Source organism: Haliaeetus albicilla, chromosome 9, assembly GCF_947461875.1.
Source record: "Haliaeetus albicilla chromosome 9, bHalAlb1.1, whole genome shotgun sequence".
NCBI lineage: Eukaryota > Metazoa > Chordata > Aves > Accipitriformes > Accipitridae > Haliaeetus > Haliaeetus albicilla.
Window position 1 is genome coordinate 36,220,058 of NC_091491.1, and position 22,410 is coordinate 36,242,467.

The window sequence follows — 22,410 nt, forward strand, 5'->3', positions numbered from 1 at the left end:
ATAGGAAAGAGAAAAGTGGAACGGGAGCAAATGTAGTCAGTAAGATTCAGAACGTAAGTAGTGTTATTATTTCCCATTTCCTGTAAGCCAATTTACTGTACTTCCAGCCTTCCTTCTCCTCTATACAAAACAGCAGCCGGAGGAGTCATTAAAACAAAGATTGGATCCCAAGATTGCCTATAATTCAGATACTTCAGTGATAGAAAAATGTATAGTTTCAAGAGAAAGCATGTGCGAGTACCAAATCTCACCAAATTGCAGAGATGTTAGTTTGTTCAAACCAACCCCCTCTGTGCTTTAGAGGAAACAATTTACTACTTTAGTAAATAAACACAGCTGTTAAGAAGTTAAGATTAGACTGTCAGATTCATCGTCCCCTGAGTAAATGATAGCATACAGGCCCTCACTATCTGCAGAAGTGAAGATGCCAGAGTATGCCTCAAGTACGGAAAAAAGGAGATTAAAAGGCAAATGCAACAGTTGATGCATTGGGACCACAGTCCTTTCAACTGATGGGTGGATGGGGTGCTCTTCTAAAGTCTGCTGTTGCAGCAGGCGTGTGTGTGTGCGTAGATGTACAGTGGGGGAAGGAGAGAAAGGTTAGGACTTCATGAAGAGTACCAGGCTGTCAGCTTTGCAGAACGACAGGGAAACTTCCACAGGCACAGTTGTCGTTGGAGACTGAGGTCAGCTACTCTGCACTTGACCTTCCTCTCATCTCCTTGCATTAGTTTGTCTTGCAGGAGTGCTGCCTCTTCCCACTGTTCTAGCTCCCTGGGGCACAGTCCATGGCCATTAGCATTAAATGCAGGATTTAAGTGATGTCTGTATGTTTAATATCAGAGGCAGTCTCCTAACCAACAACAGGGAGGGGTATTTCAGCAATGCCACATTTTGCCCCTCTCATCCATAAATGTACCCCAGGAGGGTGGAAGGCGTTTTCCCTCTTGGTATTATAGATGTTTCTAGGGTGGCTGACTGCCTGCTCCATGGAAGTCAGTAGCCAAATCGCTGGGAACTTCAGTACAACAAAATTTTCATCTCTTTCTCTGTGACTAGCTTTAAAAATTCATTACAGACATTTGGTGTGACCTGTGCCTCAGACAGCAGTTGCAATTCTTCATTAAAATCCACTGCCTTCCTGTTTCTTTTTCAGTGGTGTTCTGCTAAACTGTGCTGCACCTTTTCCTGAAGCCAATGCCATGGTTTAAGTGCATATTTTAAGTTTTATTTCATCTATTTTTCATCAGTCCAAGAGATTCTTCACGGGTGCCAGGAGCTACCCGGTTCCTTCCTCCTCACTCCCTGCCTTCCCGGTCAGAGACTATGGCAAAAGCTCTGTTGATTTTTCTGTTTGTTGCCTTGTCTCTGCACCCTTCAGCGATAATATTCTTCACTGGCCTGTTTCCCTGATGGGCCCGTTTATATTCCTGCATCTTCTGCTGGTTTTGGACAGCTGCTGAGTTAGTGATTCTCTTTTCCAGCTGCCTTGAGATGACATTTCCGTGCAGCAGTTCATCCCTAAACCTACCTGAATTCTTAATCTCATACCTGAAAACCAACATGCTGCTGCCACGGAGGTGGTTGAAGCCTTAAAATGGGCATTGCTGCAACATCGTTAGAAACTCTCCACAACACCCTCGTGGCTCTCTGGCAGTCCGATGGATGAGGAGGGGTGTTTTGGGAAGCAGCAGTGGTTCAGCCCAGCCAACAGGTTTTGTGTACTCTGCTCCTGGGTGAGCTTTTGCCTTGGTCTGTCTGTATTTGCTTTCCTTCAAAGCTGGTGGTGGAGGCTGAGGGAAGGAGGTGGCCTTGCACATGCAGCAAACCCGACAGTGAGCTGCTGCTGGGGTTCACTGCCATCTTCTAGGACATGCTGCAAACACCTGGGTTTGCATGTTTTAGAGATGGGAGGCAAGTGCTGAAAGGATTTGCAGGCATTAATCAAATTGGCTGAGCACTGGATAACCTGTCCAGTGATCCACTTGTGTTCCCATATGACAGTACAGCTGGCGACAGGCCTTTGCCTCCACTGGAGGTGCGATTTTTCTCAAAGATACCTATCTCAGTTTCCCTATTTCACTGTAAATTATTGATGGAACCAAGCCCTACCTTTTTAAATCCCCCTGCTACTGATTGAGCTTGACCTCTGTCTGAGATAGGAATTGAGTAGCAAGGCAGCTAATTCAGTGAAAACCAAAGAATTAACAAATTTTTTGCATTGGAACAAGCAATAGCTTAGAAGTTAAGCGTGACACATTTTGCTTCATAATCATTCCTTGCCTTTTTCCCTTGAATGAAGATTTGGGGGGTTGAGGTTTTTGGCAGTATGAAGTGCTATCTACTTAATTGTACCTAGCTGCTCATTTTTTAATAATAAATATCCATATAAAAGTGCATAAGATGAACATCCATGATTAATAGCAATTTAAAAAACAAACTCACCAGATGATTTATTTAAGTGATGCATGTTGGATGTTTTTGAGATAGAAGTTGACTGAGAAAATGAAGTTGTTCTATTTCACTAGAAAATGTAATAGTTACTTATTTGGCTTAATTATTCCATATGTTAATGCGTTGTTGCTCTTGCAGCTGCTGGCAGAGAAGGGCTCCTTTCACGGCACGCATGCTAATGAACCCCAAGGTTTGTTTTTCTGGCTTTTAAGCTTGTGCTACTACTCCAGCTGTTTGTGGCCCTGGATAACTACAGCAGAGAATCCCATATTTAACGGAGAAAAAAAATGTATTGATGACAAAAAAATTTCCCTGTTAAAAGTTGTAAGGACTGATGTTAATTCAGTGTGTGCTGTGAAGACAACCATGGAGACTTGTTAGAGAAATCAGATGTGCCTTTAAAAAGCATGGGAGAAATGAGCCAGACAGTTGATTTAATTTTTTAGTTATTGTCATTCCAAATGCCTGCAGAAGATAAAACTCTTTTTTCTTCTATCTGAGAGCCTTACAGCTCAAGGAAACTTGGACACAAGTTATCCCTATGGCATCTCTTGTGAGTCCATGCTAATATTTATGAAGCGCTTGTATCTCATAACCCACGTCTTTCTCTTACAGACACAAGCCTTGACTGTAACGCTTCATTCAGTTCTTAGTTTCTGTTGCATTTATGGCCCCATCGTTGTGCCCAATATCTGCTTAAGAGACTATTTCTCCTTTATTTCCATGCTTTTGTGTTATTTAAAGTAGAGCTGCCAGTACATTCATTGCCCTAAGTATCAGCACAGTGTATTTATCAGGTGACACTTGCCCAGCTTGCACCGAAGCCCGTGGCTCCGTGGTTCTGCACATCCACCAGCAACCCAGGTTTGTGCCGTGTCCTTACGCACACGCCAGCTCATCTGTTCTGGATAGGCCGTTTGGGCTGTATTGCCTCGTTTCATGGCTGCTGGCCTTTAAAAGTGAAGTACAGAATAAAAAAAAAGTTTAAAAAAGTAAAAAAAACCAAACCACAACCAACCCCCCCCCTCCCCCCCCAAAAAGCGCGCAAGAATAAACAAGCCAGGCTCTGCTCCTGTTTCTTTCCAAGCTCTATTCAGACCTCATGCATCTTACACAACTTTTCAGAGGAATGTAATTTTCTGGCAAAGCCATGTACTTTGCTATCCCTTCTCTGTGCTGAGAGAAAGCTGCTGAGCCTATGTTCTTTTTGAAAATAACAGCAATAAAAAAAGACTTTAAAGGAAAAGGTGCTGTTCCCATGCAGAGTGTGCTTGTTTGGGCAGTTTGATGTCCTATTTTTATTATAAATATAATTGAATTTCCAATAGTTACATGCAAACAACTGTCATTTGGGAATAAAAAGAAGTAGACGTATGCTAATCGAAAGCTCTGATAATTACACAATCTTCAAATTAATTAACGAGCCAAAGGCAGCCAAACATTAGCATTTAGAAAGCGCTTTGCTGCATTAACCACTAATGAGTTCATTTAAATCTATCATGCAACCGATTTTGGAAAGCATGAGCCATATTTAATCATATCCAATCAGATTTAATAATGAAATCCTTAACACCAGGCATTGTTGATTGTGAAATTACCATAGAATTTTATTTGTTAAATACAAGGGATAAGATATTGGTATTTATTATTAGCTGAATTGCACCTTGAGAGAAATGTGGAAATAAGATGCACAAATCCAGGTAAGAATATTCTTAAAATAAGTGAGAAGTGGCAATGGATTTTGTGTGATTTTTTTCCATTGTTGTTTTTCTTTCCATTAAATGAAAAGAGTTTATGTTACTTTTGAGAAATGAATCAGTAATTTCCCAAATATACTTGGGAATTCCATGCTAAAAGAAAATATTTTTGTTTAAACTATCTGCTATTTTCAGCCTAAGCAACTGCAGTGCTGTTGTTCATTGTCACAGCTCTGCTCTCCATTTCGTTCCTTTAGGGCTGAAATAACACAAAAGAAGTCACAGGAGCTTCTCTGCATTTAAATCAGAGTAACTGAGGTGGAACCTCCGTCCATTGCCTTTTTGCAGACAGTCTAATTTCTGGTCCCATTGAAAGCACCGTGCGCTTTGTCATTGGACTTAATAGAGCAGATAAATCACCATCAGCTCAGAAAGGAGACTTCTTCAACCAAAGTCAGTGGAGTTACTAAACTCAAGACATTCTTTTGTATAAAATATCTTTCTCTATGAAGTGTTTTGTTGAACATTTCAGCCAGATAGAGCTGTTTCAATGGACAATTTCAGCCCAGCAGTTTCTTGCATTCGAGACTCCACTGGCACATGCAGCAGCCAAAGGTTAGGTTGCCTGTCTGGCATGTGGCAGACTGCTGTGAGGGCACCAGTAGAAAGCTATCCTGGCATGGGATTCTTCCTATTTTTCATGAAAGGTTTTGACAGGGCTCAGTTTTGTTCCCGTATCTTGAATTTTCATAGTGGTTATTCAGTTCCCAGGACAATCTAGGACACTGGAGATCAGCACTGGCCCCCCAAGGCTGTACTAGTACAGTGCAGTCCTGGTGTAGTGCCACTGGTGATCAAGTTCTCGTAAGAGTAACAAGCAAGGCTTACAATGCTAAAAAGTATGGGAGTCTCTAAGGGGTTTGTTCATATCCTTGTCCTTGGGGACAAGTTTATTAGAAATCGAAGAAGAACAAGAGGCTGAGATTAGAACAATATCTGGCAAGAGCTGTCTGCCCGGCTCTCTGCAGGTATGGGACAGGAAAGCTTTTTCTCCCTCTAAGCTACCCTTTGGGATTTCTGCAAGGTGACTGAGGTGGTGTCCCTCCGAGACCTCTGCTGACTGCTGCATGATGTTCTTCAGGTGATCGCTAGTGCTTGTCTGCCCTGTCTGTTCATCAAGTGCTGGAAGCGAAGGATCTACGAGCGTGTACATAGAAGGTCAGACTTTCTTTTTTTTAATTGAAAAAACAAAGCTGGAAGATTTTATTAGAAATGGAGAGGTTTTCAGTCTTTGGGTCTTGGAGTGGAGGTGGTTTCTTTTTCTTTCTAAAAAGTTGGATAGATCTAGAAAAATGTAATCTTCTCCCCAAATAAAAAGCGCTTATCTGAAAACACTTTTAGTAACAACTCAATTTCTCTTTAATTTCCTTGTAAACATCTCTGTTCTACTTATCTGGTGTTGTTGGTTCAAACTCAGCTTCCCTTTTTTGTGACTCAGGTCAGAGAGAAAAGGATTAATTCATTAACAACCCGTAAACACCAATAAAAGCACTCTTAACAGTGCATTTCACCTGTGAATCTCAAAGAACCTTACCAGCAGTAAAGTGCCCTAGAGTGAGCATGCAGGTGAGGGGACTAAATGCCAAAAAAGTCACCCTTTTATTGGACACATCTTGACACACTTCATAATAATTTCTTATCAACATTATTGTGCATTCAGTGGATAGGGGAATCAAAGTGACTCACTTTGGGGACAGCACATTATGTGTGTCCCACAGCTCAGCAGAAACCCAGGAATCCTAATTCCCAATCTCTTGGTGTAATTATGAAACCTTCCTTAGTGAAATGTTAGTTGTAGGAGTTGCTCCTTTGCATCGTAATGCATAAATATCCACCAGTTAATAGCAGCGTAATGGAATAAATTTGCCAGGTCTCATGAAAATACACTGACTAAAACATTTGATTAGGACTAGTTTAAGACTTCAGAGGATGTCTTTAGCTGCTAGTAAAGATAAAAGCAATCATAAAAACCAAGTAACTCTCAGTTTGAAACTGTATTCTTAAGCTTTTAAATGCTTTAAAATGAGTTTTCTATATTCACACCAGCACATTCTCTCTAATTATCAACTACTTTTTCGTACAGCACACTTTAAAAGTAACAGGGTGAAGTTTCAGGGCATTGTGTTTTTGCAAGTTGAAAGCCATTAACATTTTAGAACTTCTTCACAATGGGAAAATTGCACTGGTAGAAGGAGTATTTTCTGTATGTATAATTAAACCTGTGCCAGGCAATCTGTGGATGTTCATTTTTCATTTAAGAATTGTTTATTTTCCCTTAATTTAAATCAATCGAGAATGCATTCAAGTTGAACTAAATGCGGTCTTTTGAATCCAAAATGCATACATCCCTATAGCTGTTTGTACTGCCTAAACTTTGTTGTTTCTGAGGCTGAAGTAAACCAGATTGATGCAGCTACCCAATACAGACAAAGCCTTACTCAGAAACGCCACGCTCACCTCTGACTACCCGAATACCGGTGCCTTTCCCAGGCTGATCTTGTAACATGGTGCTTAAAACAGGCTGTGACCATGGGGCATCTCTGACAGGAAGGATGGGGGGTCCCACTCCAGGCTTTTCCCCCTCCCTCGCTCTGGATGTTGAGCTACGCCAGGACACGTGTGCAGCCAGCCTGAGAGACATGCGACATACGCAAAGGAAAAGACACCACATATTTAATTATACGGCACTCCAAGGAATGCTCTCGTATTTTCAAGGAGGTTTATTTTAAGTGATGTGTGAGACAACCTCAGAAGATGCTCGTATAGCAGGCAGTGTGTGTCAAACTGTGCTCAGGAAATATCCTACTCACTTGAAATCATGTTTAAGAATATGACTACCAAATAAGATAGCCTACTAAACATTTATTCCTTTTGCAAGGTTTCTCTCTCACTTTTTCCTCTGAAGGGATGATGGGGAAATTGCAGGCCTGCTAAGCTGAAGCAGGGAGAGCTAACCTTCCTTTATTTCTAAATCAAGGCAGTTTTCCCCTATTGAGACATAAACTAACAGAACAAGAGGATGTGACCAGTGACACCTGATTATTCATGACTCTGCTCGTGATCTTAATTCCCTTATTAACCTGACCCTATAAAATAAATTAAACATCAAAATGTCAACAGATGTGACTAGAGCAAAAGCTCCACAGAGTTATGCCCTGAAAGATCCCTTTATATGCTATTTACTTTTCCAAGTGTTTTCTAATCTACGGCTAGCTGACAAAGCTGGTTATCCAATTCTTGCAGGTAACTATCATAAATACTCACTAAGCCACTACCTGCATCTACTGCAAGGTTGTGCTGTTATTAAACTTTGTATTTGCATGTGCAAAATAAGCAAAACGAACCCTTAAACTGTTCTAGGCTAGCAAAATCCCAGACCTCTCTCCTCCTTTCTGTGGGACTGGCCAGGGTGGCATGGCACTGCTGGGAATGGGGCTCCCATCTCTGCAGGAGCATCCCGCTGTGTGCTGCTGACCTGCACTTAGCACTCAGCAGTCAGGGTTTCTCATTGCCAGCTGCCTCCACAGCTTTAGCTGGCCCTGCGAGAGCTGGAGGAGCATGGTTGAATGAGCCCTTGTTGACCATGTGTACACTTTCCTTCCACGTTTGTGAAAATGTAATTGGGGATTGGTGTCAGCAGCTGTGTTGAGCACCAGACACTATCTGTGTTGAGCAGGTTTTTGGCGTGCTGGTTCACAATGCTGGCCACAGAGGGAAAACCATAAACTACTGAACCTGCATAAGGGTGAGGAGGCCAAGAAAACTGGGGATTTCCCTCACATCTTGCTATCTGACTGGGGTGAGTGGTACACAAGAAATCTTCACCTGATTCTAACATTCCCAGATCCACACAATACGTTTCTGCTCTCACCTGTTTGAGTGATGTTCTTCAGCTAAGCCTCCAATTTGGTCCTTGTGGTGGTTCATTAAGACAGGATTCATAGTGCATTGCATCTTGTTCCCATCTGAGATGCCCTTAAAGTTCAGTCTGCTCCCAGGTACTGAGCAAGGCTTATGGGTTGAGCTCAGGGTGATCTGTGCTCTGGTTATGTCTGCGATGTGTTAAGTCAAGCTGGGCAAACATGATTGTATCTAGCAATATGGGGCCAAAATCCAGTATAGCCCTACTGCGAGAGTCAAAGCATCAGAGAAATGGTACTGTGGTATCGTCTTGCAGTAAATGAGTGCTGACTCTTGTGCCCTGATATACGGTCACATGTGAAATAGGAGAGCTGAAGCCTCTTGCTCTGAAGTGAAAAACCCAGGTGTCTTCAAATGCGAGACCTTTGGAGGTTTTTGAAATCCAAATCAGGAGTTTAGTAGCTTAAGCCTCATCGCTAATTGAAATAAGTGAGAGCGCCTATATTCTTTACTAGTGTCGGTGTCATAAATATCTCCATTAAGTAGCAATTAAGCTTCTGGGATTTGGGCTGTATGCCATTATAAGAGGTAATTATAAAAGAATTGGATTAATTAGTTCGTGAATTATTTATGTAGACATAAATATTGCACATGAGATCAGTGTTAAACAGGATACTGGCATGAAGAGAGGAAGGGAATGATACATTGATTTATGCTATTTCTTTAGTTCTTCCTCCTCAAAATACTAGAAAAGTTGAAGTTTGTTAAAAACTAACTATTCCCACTGTTAATGTGCATACATCACCTTATCAGCTTTTATAGAAATATACTCCCCTGATAAAGCTGTTCTGTGTGCTTTTGTAATCTCTCCAAGTCACCACAAATAATAAGCATTGAGAGTTCTCTCTTGTCAATACAATGAAGTCAATCTTCTGTCTGTTGCGGTATAATTTAGAGCTAAGGGAAATGACTGATTTCATAGATATTAACTTTATCAAATATACAAACAACAGATGTATTATAGGGGAAAGAAATTTTGTGTGAGCAGCACAAAGAACTCCAGCAATCAGCAAATTCAATCTGCTTTTGACACTACAGCGTTCCCATAGTCTAACGGTGCTTGTCAGCTCTAAAAATAATATAATACAAAGATGTGGCAAAGTGAAAACAAGGCAGGCTATTCAGTATGCAAACAGCTGAGAACCTTAAATAGAAGACATTTATAAAAACAAAAAATATGGTTTGAAATAAAATTGTCATCTCTAAGTTTATCTATTTTCATGTTTCAGGGCACAACTTGATGGGGTCAGGAAGAAATTTCCTGAAAAGTAAAATACAGTGTTGAAGTGAGAAAAGGCCACACTGCTCATCACGGGGCAACTAGGCAATGGGGAAAATGTGCCTGGACCTTTGTGGTCCTTCCTACAACCACCAGTGACCAGACAGGGAGTAGTTACCTAGTATAAATATATTAACTGCATGTTTTATGGATCTCTCTTTTGCCATCTTTCTGTAAATGTAATGGAGAAACCTTCTAATACCGCAGCGGTGGGTTCAGACAGGGGAGGTGGTGCATGCAATGGCTGGAGCCCTGGAGAAACCCACAGCCAGGGGAGATGGAAAGCAAAGTCTCAAAGAGAGGATCCTTCCCATGTCAAAATAGTCTACAGCAGCAGGTGGGGAACTCATGTGATGTGTGCAGGGAGCCAGGCTGCCTGCAGACAGACTTGCAAGAGGTTTTGTGGAAGTTAAAATTTTCTCTTGTTTTTCTGAGCCTGTGTTGCATTATAGCTGGTTGCCCTCACTGTAACCAGCTCATCTCTGAGTGTATTTGAAGTTTTGTTCATTTCTTAAATGCAGGACACGAACTGCAGTAGATGGGGAGAGGTTTTTTGTGTTCTCAGGAGGAAGAGACTTGGGGGGAATATTTTGGGCCATGACCTGTAGCATCAAACCCCAGATTTTTCAGCCCTTTCATGGGAGCTGATATATTGGAAAATGACATGTGAAAGGAATGTGGAACCTGGAATAGCGCAGTCTGAAGTTTCTTCGGTAGCAGTAAGCGTAGAAAGAAATGGAAATGCTAACAGACAGCTTCTGACAGGCCCAGTTTTTCAGCTTGATCTACAAGGCTCTTAATGTGCAATAAATCACCCACTCCTAATTACAAATTAGCACAGCCTGAGTGGTTTGGTACAGCTCTAGAAGTCGAGATTGAAGTGACCGGTCTCAGCCCTATGTGAACTTGGCGATTCCACAGAGAAGATAATTATCACTTTCTGGGGTCTTACTTCTGGTGGCTACAGTTTTCTTTTGAGCTGTCACGTGGGTGCCAGTTTCTTCAGTTTTAGCTGCTCAGTCCCTGGGACCAGCAGAAGACAAAGCAAAGGCAGCCCCAATGGTGCAGCATGAGTGTTGTACACATTGTAATTGTGGTCAGCTCTTTCACCACAGGCCTTGTCTCCCTTTCAGGAGCTCCAGAAGAGTGGGATTTGGACCATGTATCAACAGAGCAATGGATATTGCTGGGGCTGAAGTCAGTCTGGCTGTTATGTGACGAGTTGGTCCAAAACACAGCCTGGAAGAGTTACCTTGTAGGAAAGGCAGTATTGTTAGTGTTGAAATCTCAGGTTTCTGGCAATCTGGCAGTTTTTAAAGGAGGAAGTCAAAACAAATAATTCTGACTTGCTTGTGTAAATTAATTTCATTTTGGCTTATTAAAATGGTCAATCTGTTTACTATTTTGCATAAGACTATTTTAGGATGTTTTGACATTATCAAAATGAAATGGTTCAACATTATGGAAAGAGAAAAATTTTGTCACTTTGTCTCATGGAAGAGCTTGCTTTTCTCTTAATAGTGATTAAGAATAAATTTTGAGATGTCAGTATTTCCCCTGAAATTCAGAAATTCAGCTTTCTGGAAAGCTTTCATTTTATATAAGATGAAAACTTTCCCATACTGCGAAAACACTGTCCCTCACCTTTGGTCAGATTTCAGCCTTTAAGTCACCCTTCCTGGTGAAAAGCAGCTAGAATAAAAGCCACATTTAGGGCCTGGGAATTCCTGGATGTAACTGCTGGTGTGGAGTTTGCTGGTGGGACATGTGGAGTGATATTTGGGCAAGTGAGTCCTTTTGTCTCCACCCCACTTACACACCTGTTAAATGGGAACACTACTGGTTAATCAGTGCATCCTCAGGAGGCACTGAGATTGGGTTAATACTCCCCAAAAAGCAATTCTGAGGTAAGACATTGTTCAAGTGTGCAGCTTGACCTTTACATAGCGTTGAATCCTGTTCGCTTCATGCTCACTTCAGTCCCTGGTGATGCTGAATACCCCTAGCCTCATACTAGTTGCGATCCTTCTTAGGGCTGTCAGCTTGGAGCATTAATGGCTCCTCACTGTGTGGTCTGGAATCACCCTCTTCCCTCCCAACTGGCTACAACGGAAAGGCTCAAATACACAGACAAATACAAATGAGGTCTGCAGAGAAATGTAAATGTTTGTACAACGCATCTGCAAAAGCCAGTTGATAGCTTCCCAACTGCAAGCCAGCTTGTGCCAATACGGGGAGCAGGCTGCTCTGGGGCATATCCTGCATCTTCTCTCTGCTCTTCCAGGCTAGCAGCAAGGCACTGTGGTGACATGTTTGTTACCTCTGATGGGTGAGAAGTGGAAGGGAAAGGTTTGTGACCAACTTAATTCATGTACCAGAGTCTCACACAAGCCTCTGCAGAAGTTATCTCTCTTCCCACATCATGGTTAGGAAACTGAACCACAGGACAACTCACCCAAAATCACAAATACTCACTCCAGGCCCTGAGGATCAGCTCATGTGTATGTCCAGGTTGTGGTGCTGGGGAGGGTCTCTGAGATGAGCCATGGCAGCCTCAGGGAACAGTTAAGAATTAAATATGAATTTCCAGTTTTACGTTCCAGCTGTTCTCACCTCGAAAGCCAACAAAGCTGCATAGTCAAGAGACTTCAGCTGAGGACCTAACATATATTCTCAGGTCTGTGGAATTGGACAACACCATTGTACATGAGTGGCTTAAAACAGTATCTTTCAAACTATCTTTACTGATATGATTTAAACACTGATACAGTCTAGTGTGTCTCAGATGGCGGGCTGTGACTGCTCAAGCAATGAAAAATTGTTTGTTGGGTTTTGGGGTTTTTTAAGTGGAAAAGTGGAGGGGTATCAGATGGCAGCAGTCATTCAGCAGCTCAGATGGGGAAGTGATATCTGTAATTACTGGTTGCAAATGTTTACACTATCTAGGATACTGCTGACTCTTTTTAATTGCTTTAAGAGCTCAGTTCCTGCAGAGCAGGAATTGAACATAAATGCCTGTAACAGCCATTTCTGCCAGCTCTTATTCTGGTGCTTTGTGGATGAGACAAAGTCCGTCGGGAACTAGGAATGGGCATCGCGCAGCTCGCTTCCTCTTGTCACCTTGGCTTGCAGCTGGTTCTCCAGAGGAGGCGTTGATGCCCCAACACCCAAACTCGTCTCCCAGCCTCAGCCTACCCACCTGGGGCTGATGGGGCTGAGGGAGCCGGTCCTGGCCCACCGCCCCGGCTTGGGTGCGTAGCCCCGTGTTAGGATTGCCGCTCAGCCACCGGGCAAAGTGTCTCATAAATACAACTCGTGTGGGCTCGGCTCTTCCAGGTGTCAAGATGGCCGCCTCAGGAGCGAAATCCCGCTTGCTGAATCTGACGGTGAAATCGGCTTTGTGCTTCGGCTGCCGCCGGGACGTCCCCAGCCTGCGCAGCTGTGAAAGGTTCTGTGGGAGACTTTGATAACTTAACGTTATTTATAATAATACAAGTTATTATACAGGGCGGTGGGTAGGTGACCGCTGGCCTCCCCGCCACCGCAGGGGCAACCGCAGCCTGCCCCACAGCCACGGCGCTGCGCGGGCTGCCGCCATAAATACGCCATCACCGGCTCTTCGGCCCTTTTTTTGCCAGGCGATGCTGGCGGAGGAAGGCCCGAGCGGGACGCTGGCTGTCCCCTAGCTCCCCAGCGGCGGCCGAGGACGAATCTTAGCTTAATTTTCCCCAAGCCGAGCCGAAAGAAAGGAGCCGGCAGCAGGCGCTGCTGAGGCGGAGGGGGGGGGTCGTCTCCATCCCGCGCTGCAGGCACCGCTCGCCGCCGCCAGGTGGAGCCCGCGCACTTTAATGGTTCTTATGGACCCGATTCCGCGGGGCTTCGAGCAGAACGGCTTTCCCGCCTTTACGGCTGAGAGGACCGGCGGGGTGGGGGGGCCACGGAGCTTTAGCCGCGTCCCTGACGGGTGCCCCTTGTCACCGCTGAGGTGGTTTGAAGGTGCGGGCGGCGTCTGCCCCGAACAAGCTGCTCACACTTATTTCTCACTTGTTAATACGTTCCCGCCGTACGCCGGCGAGGATTGTATTTGTCTTCCTGCCGGTGCTTGCTGCTGAATTGCGGGGAAGAATATAAAAAAGCCTGGAAAACCTTTTTGTTGTGTAGTTAAGAAGCTCTTTGGGAATTAGTAGTCAGGAGGGGGATGCGGTTTGGGGTTTTCTTGATGAATCCACTGAATATCTGCCTGTCTTGAAAGCCCCAAACGGAGGACATGGAAGCATCCCCTTGTGTTAAGCTGTGTTTAACTTGGGGAGAGGGGGTGCAGGTTCCCTAACAGCAGGTGGGCTCTTGTAAGACAGTGGCTTTACCTCTAAAGTGTTATCCCTACGGAAGCAGCAATGCTTCCTGCTAAATTAGGTTAGTCTGTGACTCCTGACGCTCTACCGTGGTGGGAGCAAGGAGCTGGGCTGGTGCTAAGGGTTTCCTCTGGGGGTCTCAGTTTTGGCCCTGGATCTCCAAGTCTCCTCCCCTGCACTGGGGGGATCCTAGGGAAGCCAGGAGGAATCGTAATGGTGTTGACTAAAACTCACATTTTTTTGATGACAGGCGCAGATAGGAAATGCCCGTGGCCAAAAATACAGCATTGCCTTAGTGAGCAAAGAGGACGTGCATCACCTCACTGCCAAGTCTCCTGGTGCCCCTAGGGAGTTGCTCCTGGGAAGAAAAGGTGGAAAGGGGAAACTCTTCTGTTAGGACAAGGGATGGATCTGCCAAGGTGTGGGACATCTTTATGTTTCTTTGCCCCAAATCCAGCGCTTTCTGGTGTCAAACATACTTCTGTACTGCTTATCTGCTGGGTGATCTGGGGACAAAGCCAGAACAAGGTATGACATGGGAGACTGAGCTAGGGATGGGGCAGTGCCACCCCTGACAGCCGTCCCTGAGAAAGAGGCTTCTCATCCAAACTACCAGTGGCCAAGGCGATGCCTCCATTGCAGGCCTGTTGTCCCGGGGTTGTGTGGTGGTACCTCATGCTCCAGCTGCGGCTGGACAGGGCACGGGTGAGCTGGACATGCTGGCATCTCCGACCCTGCAGTTGTCACTTGTCTGAGTACACCAGGGGCAAAGGAGAACAAAGCCGTATAACACATAACAGTTCAGTGCAAGAGCTAAGCGTAAATCTCAGGGGCAAAAGCTCTCAGTCCCAGTCTGTGACCTTTAGGAAACCTTTCCAAGTGCTGCTTCAACAATGAAAGACTCTTTCCGCAGTATTTTTAGCTTGACTGGTAGAAGCAGACTTTACCCAGAGATTTTCTAAAAGAGGGGAGAAAGGGTACCTGACCTGTTTGTGTGATATTTCTAAGCCCATCTCTAACACTCTGCAGGAGGCAGGGTTAAACAGGTGAAATGGGTTGCTGTGCATTAAAATTGCAGCTGAAACCTCCTATCACTCATTATAGCCATATTATTCTGCACCATTCCTGAAAATTGAGGGCTAAGGAGAAAGTGCACAGAAAATTATAGAACAGCCATCTAAAATGTCTAAAAGGTACTCAGGTCTGAGGGACCCCAGCACCAAACTCAGTGTTCCAGTGCATGACCTGCCATCCTGGCTGGAGCATGGGGCTGCATGCCCAGCCAACAGCCCTGTGTAGTGTGCCTTTGTTTCTGTCTCAGCCCGCTGACCTATGGAGAAAAGATGAACATTGTTTAGCACTTCAAAAAAAAAAAAAAAAAAAAAAAAAAAATTGCTAGATCATGTAAAAGTGGGATCCCAGCTCTGCTTTCCAAAAGCCTCAGAGAAAAGACATGCCTCGCTGCCTCTAAATTAGATCACAAATTTTCTGGCTGATGGCAGCATCTTAGTGTTCACCCTGAAGGCAAAGATCTGAACAAATTATGTTTTGCTATCACAGGTTCATGTACCCATGCTGTGTTTCCACTGAAGGCGGAGGAACATACCTACGTGAAATGCAGTGGCTTTGGAGAACCTGGAGGAATCACTGCTCTTGGGAAGGTGCAGCGGCAAGCAGCAAGGGAACCATTGCTCTGCATGGGTGGTCAACAGTCTGTGGCACTTAACACGTGTCACCAATTTGGTGAAATATAATACTCTGGGGGAGAAAAGGCATGTGATGGATATGTGTGCTGCAATCTGGAATCACTCATGTGGTTTATTGCTAGGCCCTTTATTCAATCAAATTCCTCATAAACATGGGAAGCGCTGATGTTGACATATGCTATCTACTGCATCTACAGGTGTGCTTCTGCATCTCTTCCCTTGTCAGAAGCATTGTCATCAGCACGAGATATGCTCCAGCAATGCAGAGTGATTTTGCTCACGGGGTCTTATTCTCTCCTTGCTATGTGCATGCAGCTCCTGCTGATGGTCATGCATCAAAAGCAGGATCAGACCCTCAGGAAGCACAAGGTGACACTCGTGACAAAAGAGAAACAGATGCAGATGCGTTCCTAGTCCTGGCTCTGAACTCTTTGTTCCTTTAATTGATTGTTTGCTACCGATGTTTTCTGTAATGAGGATGTTTTCTGAACAGGTGGCAACGACACTCGTGCCCTTGGCCAGTCTCAGCTCAATAAGCTGCTTGAGTTCTGCACAGGTATCAGAATGGGCCTGGGACTCCCACAGACCCAGAACGTGGGGCATGTTGCCTTTAGCTCCCGATGCTTCAGATCTCTGCAGAATTCAGGTATGTTTGATTTTATAGGCATTTGATGTTGCTGACAGGAGAATGCTAAAAATTAAGGAGATGGATGCACCCAAACTAGGCAAAAAATTAATTCATTGTTCTGAACGGCAGCCCTCACTGGACAATATAAAATGTAATTAGATGTACCACACTCCTGGAAAATAACTCCTGCTTGCTCCAACACCCCCTCCTGTGAGGCATAATCCTCAAAATTCCCTTTCTATAGAGCTCTGCCCCTCTCTGTTGCTCATCGCACGTGGCACACAAGACCTTGTCTTTACTAGCACAAACATGTTCTTGAGCTGATGCGAGAGGAGACCCTTAATGAGCGACAAAGCAGTGCAGGGTTTTCAGAAGAACCTATAGAGAGCTGTGAATGCTCTGTTCCCTCTCAGGCTTGAGTATGGCCACATGAATACAGAAAAACCTTAGTCTAGACTTAAGGCTCTTGCCTGTTTAGTTGACCTGATTTAAGAACAAAATTTTCCCTTATTGAAGACATACCCCAAAATTTCCCACCTTTTGTCTCTTTTCATCCCTCTTCCAGGTAGCTATGACCAGGATGGCTTATCTGCAAGTCTGTGTCCCGGAGGCCCTCACCAGCTCCCTGGAGCAGCTCTGCTCTCACAGATCCGTGTAGGACTGCTGCTTGTCCTGGTGTGCTGGGGCATCCAAGTCCTGTCCTGAACCTGCTGGGAGCCATCCCTGTTCAAGAGGCATTTTCAGATATAGGAAAGTAGTTGTGGCTGCGGCATATTACATAGGCTGGTAGAGTATACAGTATATATAACAGTATACAGTAACTTTGCCTCTCTGCCCTGCCCCTGTGCAAGTGTGTACGGGTGTGTGTGTGTGCGCGCACATAAGAAAGGGATGTATTGGTTTTTTACAGGGGGGAAAACCATTTTTGCAGCACTTTCAGAGAGGCAAAGATAATACCTTCTCAAACATGCCTGAATAATCCCAAATAGTACTGCTCTCTGAGTTTTTCTTGTTTGTTTTACGTGGATGGGCTAGGGATTTTCACAACCAAACTTCAAAGGTTAAAACTAGTGAGGTCAGCAGGAAAACATGTGAATTTAACCTTTGGCTGTAGCTATGTAAACCACTTAGTTTCATAAAGTTTTTGCTGGAAGGACAAAAGCTTTGTATTTTACCATCGTCAGAAGGACATAAACTTTGAGTGTGGAGAGGAAGAGAAAAACAGAGCTCAGAAAAGTGCTCTTCAGAGTTTGCTTGTGAATGCACTTACTTGGTGTGAATTTTTTTTCATGGCAATGTATATACAAATAACTTGACCTTCTCCAGGACTCCCCTGTTGTGTTTATCTCTGCATTGATGAGGAATGAGGCGTGAGGCCTGGTGGTGCTGGGGCAAGGACCCCACCAGTCACTGTTGTGCCCTCAGGGCTGGCTCAGAGGGGAAAACCATCTTTTGGCTTTCCTGAGGGCAGTTCAGCTTCCCTGTGTCCCTTCCAGAACCTCTTCAGGACAGCTCCAGATAGCAACATCCTGGAAATATTTACTTTCTTGTCCTCAAGATTTCGTTTCCATGAGAGGCCTCCAAAGATCAGAGCAAGAGACTTCCAGTTAGAGAGGTATCGCACTCAGAGCGTGATGTGTGGGCTCACTGGTCACAGTCTGGCAGGTTGCACGCATGCAGTGTGGCCCCAAGAACAAGGGACATGGACTCACAGCAACACTTACTTGAGAAGCTGGACAAAATATACCCACAATAACACCGAAACACATTTTGCTGGCAATTGCCCATGTGTCTGGCCCTTCCGTGCGCAGAGCTTGGTTAGCACCTAGCTGAGAGGAGCGTGCTGAGGGATCTCACCAGCATTGTGGCTTTGCTCCTGTGTATGCCAGTGGCAGGGACAGTTTGACTGGCAGGAGTCCCTGCTCCTTGGTGAGCACGGTCTTGGGTGGGCTGATGTGAGGCAATACTGCCCAAACTCTGATTTGTCTAGCTGGGAACCAGCTCAGACCTGGACATGATGCTGGGCATAAGCAAACACTCTGTGGCCAAGGCTGGAGAGCTAACCTGAGTCCAGCCACTTCTGAGCATGAGCACAGTGTGTTTAATAGAAAAGGTCTATAATGACACACTGTATATTTTTCGCGCCTTATTTTCCCAGGAATAAAGAGGGAATAAAATGTCTTTTCTCCGTCTTCCCATTACATTGCATTATTGCTGCTGTGTCCCTATGGGACAGAAACTCAGCTGCCACAATGTGCGGGTGCCGCAGAAGAGGGACCTGACATCAGCCATAGGTAACTCGTTGCTTTAGAGCAAATAGGCAGTAACATGGTGGGTGTTGACTGTATCGCAACAATAATAAACTGAACGGGTGCCATCGAAGGGGTTCTGCTGCAGTCATATCACCTTGTCTCACAACTAAAAATACCGCAATGATGAAAACTAGTCTGGTTGCTGTAATCACATTATTTTAGGCAAATCTCAGCTTTCATTAAAAAAAAAGAAAAGAAAAGGTTAGGCTCTCATCTTCCTGAGCCAGAGAAAAGTTTAAAACATTAAGCAAATATGAGCCTGCATTTCAAAGATCAGAAGTTAGTTCCTACCCAGGAAAGCAAACATCATCCACAAATGATTGTTAAATGCTGTTGTTATTTATTTATTTATTTATTTAACTTCATGATTTTAAAGACTGTGCCATGATGCTGGGGCGACTGCAGTCAAGATTTTGATCATTGAAAATTGGCAGTGCTTCGTAAACTGTTACACACTCAATGAAGGTGCTTCACAGCAGTTAGGAAGATCAAGGTAGATATTGGATTAACCTTGCTAATTAGTGCTAAAAACAAAAAGCATGTGCGCTGACTGCTGTGCTAAGTTTCCATATCGGGATCAGGAGAAACTGCACTGGTATTCCTACTTTCTTCTGTTCTGCTTGCTACTGAATTATCCAAAATATCCACTGAGTTTGCACTCATTATAGAGTTTCTTATGGTGTATATTTGTTATGAAGTTTATTATATTTTCTTATGCTTGCTGTCTGAACTCATATTTATAGGAAAGAAAGGTCCTTTTGCACCTCTGCCAAGTTTACTTTTGTAAAAAGGCTCTTCTGGGGATGTGAGCAAGACCACGATGACGTAGGTGTGTCTGGGACCGCACTTCAGTGTTGGAGTTTATACATTTAATGCCCTATCTGGAGATTACTTAATCATGTGAATGCAATTGCTATATTCATTGAGTAGCAAATGGATGAAACATGATGTGAGCCGTCTTGCTGCATAGTCTGTTGCCCCGTGGAAATGAGCAGCAGGGACAGAAAATGCATATTGCTTTGGCAGGCAGGATGTTTGGGTAGGAATGCTTGCAGGGGCAGAGCCCTTCAGCGGGCAGGTGGCCGGGAGCGGGCCCAGACCTGGCTCCCATTCAGTCCTGGCACTGCCACTTGGCTGAGCTCTGGGTAATTAGGATGTGACTGCATTTGGGGAAGTTGGGGATGCAATTCTGCCGTCAAACCATTGACACATAACAGAGGTAACTGTGGTCAGGAGTGTTGTAGTCAAGAGAGGGAGATGGGTTCTACAGAGGGGATTTGGTTTGCCAAATAGCCACTATTTAAGAGCCTCAATCAGGTGCTTGAGACTAGATAGGGCAGACTTAGACTGAAGTGTCAAAAATACCTTTAAAATCGTTGTACTTTTTTGTCTACACCATAATTTCCCTGTGTAGTGGAGGCAATGTAGATGTACCTGCCTGACTGGAGAGTGGGGAAGCTAAATCCATTCGCATTTAGGAGCCTCCTTCTCCTTGTACATTTAGGTGCCTAATGTCTTCCAACAGCTCTGTGCCTGACTTCCCTTATCCATAATTCAGCTGTGTTTTGAGACTGAGGCATACCGTGATCCTGTACAACTTCTGCACATCACGGTCAGTGAAGAGGCTGTGAGCAGGTGTTGTTTTTTCCACTGTGCTTAGAAAAATGAACCCACACCCCGACCATGAGACGAATTGGTCGTAACAATAATTCCACTGATGTTAACGACAGGCTCAGCTTCTGCTGGCATTTGCACTAGCGTAACTAATAGCAGAGCTTGCTCTTTGCTCCTCTCTTGGCTGTAACCATTCAGCTCTGTTGCTGTAGGGAAGGGAAGCTATTCAGGATGGCTGGCTCATACAAGGACAACAATGATAGCTGTAATATTTTACACGAATTCTGTTAACAGTGCTTGTTGGCAAGAGGGAAGAGGGAGGATATGATTTCTTTAAGCAATACCTTCTTAAGTGGGGAAGTATAACTAAAAAAGTGAGTGAGGTTTACCAGGAGCAAGTTAGAGTTTATTATTAATGTTGATTAGTTTTGTTCTTTCAGCTTTCAGAGTGTGTGTCTGAGTGATAAGGGATGTGCATGAATGTTTATTTGATTAGAGCCAGCAACTAAGTCCAGAGGGTGGTTGCTTTTGCTTGGTGCTTTTTAATAACCAAATAATTTCTTTGGTATCATTTCACAGACAACCAATATGAGTCACATCATTTAAGGCAGTCGACTACCTCCTGGGGTTGTTTCCAATGATGTGATGATTTTTTCCTGGCTTATTTGCTCATTTTTCTTCATGATGAGAAGTGGACTGTTGCCCTCTGGTTGGAATACCTGGCTTCAGCTTCGCTGGGTAATAAGTAGTAATTAAAAGATGGCCAGCCTGGTAAGGTAATAGTATGTAAATGTTCAACTCTGTTTTCTACTTGAAATGCATCAGACAGATTTGTGGGTGAATTGAATGCCGAGGGGCTCAAAATTATTTTTCTCCTGAGGTAATCCCAGTTTGTAAACATTTAGCCTCTGGCTATGCAAAAAGAGCTGCCCCAAAAAAGCAACTTCCAGGCAAAAGCCTGAAAAGATCTGACTCACAGCAATTGCATGCAATAAACTGTGGTCCTGGAGGGAAGTCGCTGTGTCCGTGAACTTCAGGATGTGCTCTCATTCAAGTGAGTTTGTCCTGTGCTTGTCACCCTCTTGTCTTTTCCAAAACACACATATTTCTTAAAATGGCTAGTATGTAACTCCACTGCTGGATGTATACAAGTAATCTCATTTTCTTCAACAGAGCTCCGTAGCTAGATGAAATTACTTGTGTGTGTATGTATTTGGAGGATTTGGGCCAGAGCATTGACTGAGGCTATGTTCTCAAAAGAGTAAGTTTTCAAGAAAGTGTGCTTACTCTACTAGAAATGTAGTTGATGGCATCCAGCTCTGCATTATGTGTCTGCACTGAAATCTGGTCTTCGAAGCTTCAGAGGGTTGTGCATTTCCAATTACCTGGGATGCTTGCACAGGTTATCCTGTCAGCTAGAGGCAGAAAAGGCACTTTCCAATTGCAGAGAGACGCAGGAAGCTCCAAGTCAATTAGAAAAAGAGCATGCATACTTGGCCTTTGGAGATAGCTAAGACATGTTGGGTCCTGCTCTGTTTCAATCAGGTAAGTCACTTTGTTATTTTTGCTGGGGGGTCCCTGCAATTGTACTGCTTCATCTTCATTCAAAATAACCCAGGATGGAAAAGTTGAGTGAACTTGAACTGGGGTTGCCCAGCATCCAAGGTCAACTCTCATCATGTATGTCACTCCATATAGGCATTCCAGAAGTATAAAGAAATCATTCTCATATGGAAAGTAAGCCTGATTATTTGAAACATTTTGAGTAAGAATAAGAAGTTGTTTTTCTGTGTCAGTGTTTTATTTTGTGGCATATTCCACTGCTTCTGACATCTTCATTCTTAAGTCCAGAGGTACTAGACCCTTCAGCTTCTTTCAGCTGAACATTTCTACATGTTCCTTTTCACTCTGCCTTAAAAAAAAAAAAAAATCCTATCAATTCTATGTCTTCCCATAGTCATCTTTAGCCACTCTGGAGAGAAGAACTATTTACCACAATTTTCCAGTTTGGCTGTAAGAAAATAGCATCAGTACTGAGTCAGGAGTGGCTGTGCAGGAACCAAACAGTGCCTCAGCGAGGCTGCTGGTGCTGAGGGTCTGCTGAAGGCAATGGCAAAACCCACCCAGGACGTCAGTGCAGATGAGATTTCTTTTGTCTAGTTGAGGTGTCTGAGAGGGAGGCATGACTCAGGCGTGCTGTTGTTTTTGATGTGCCTGCATCAAATGACCACAACAGTGCCATGCCAAGATGTGTTGATTTGGAACTTGGTCCTGTCCATAGGATGCCCCAGCCTTCTGCAAGCTCTTGTTTAAGTGGAGATGGATGTATTTTGTCCAGTCTCCAAGGTCACCTCTGCCCATGGGATTCCTGCATGTGATTCTTATTT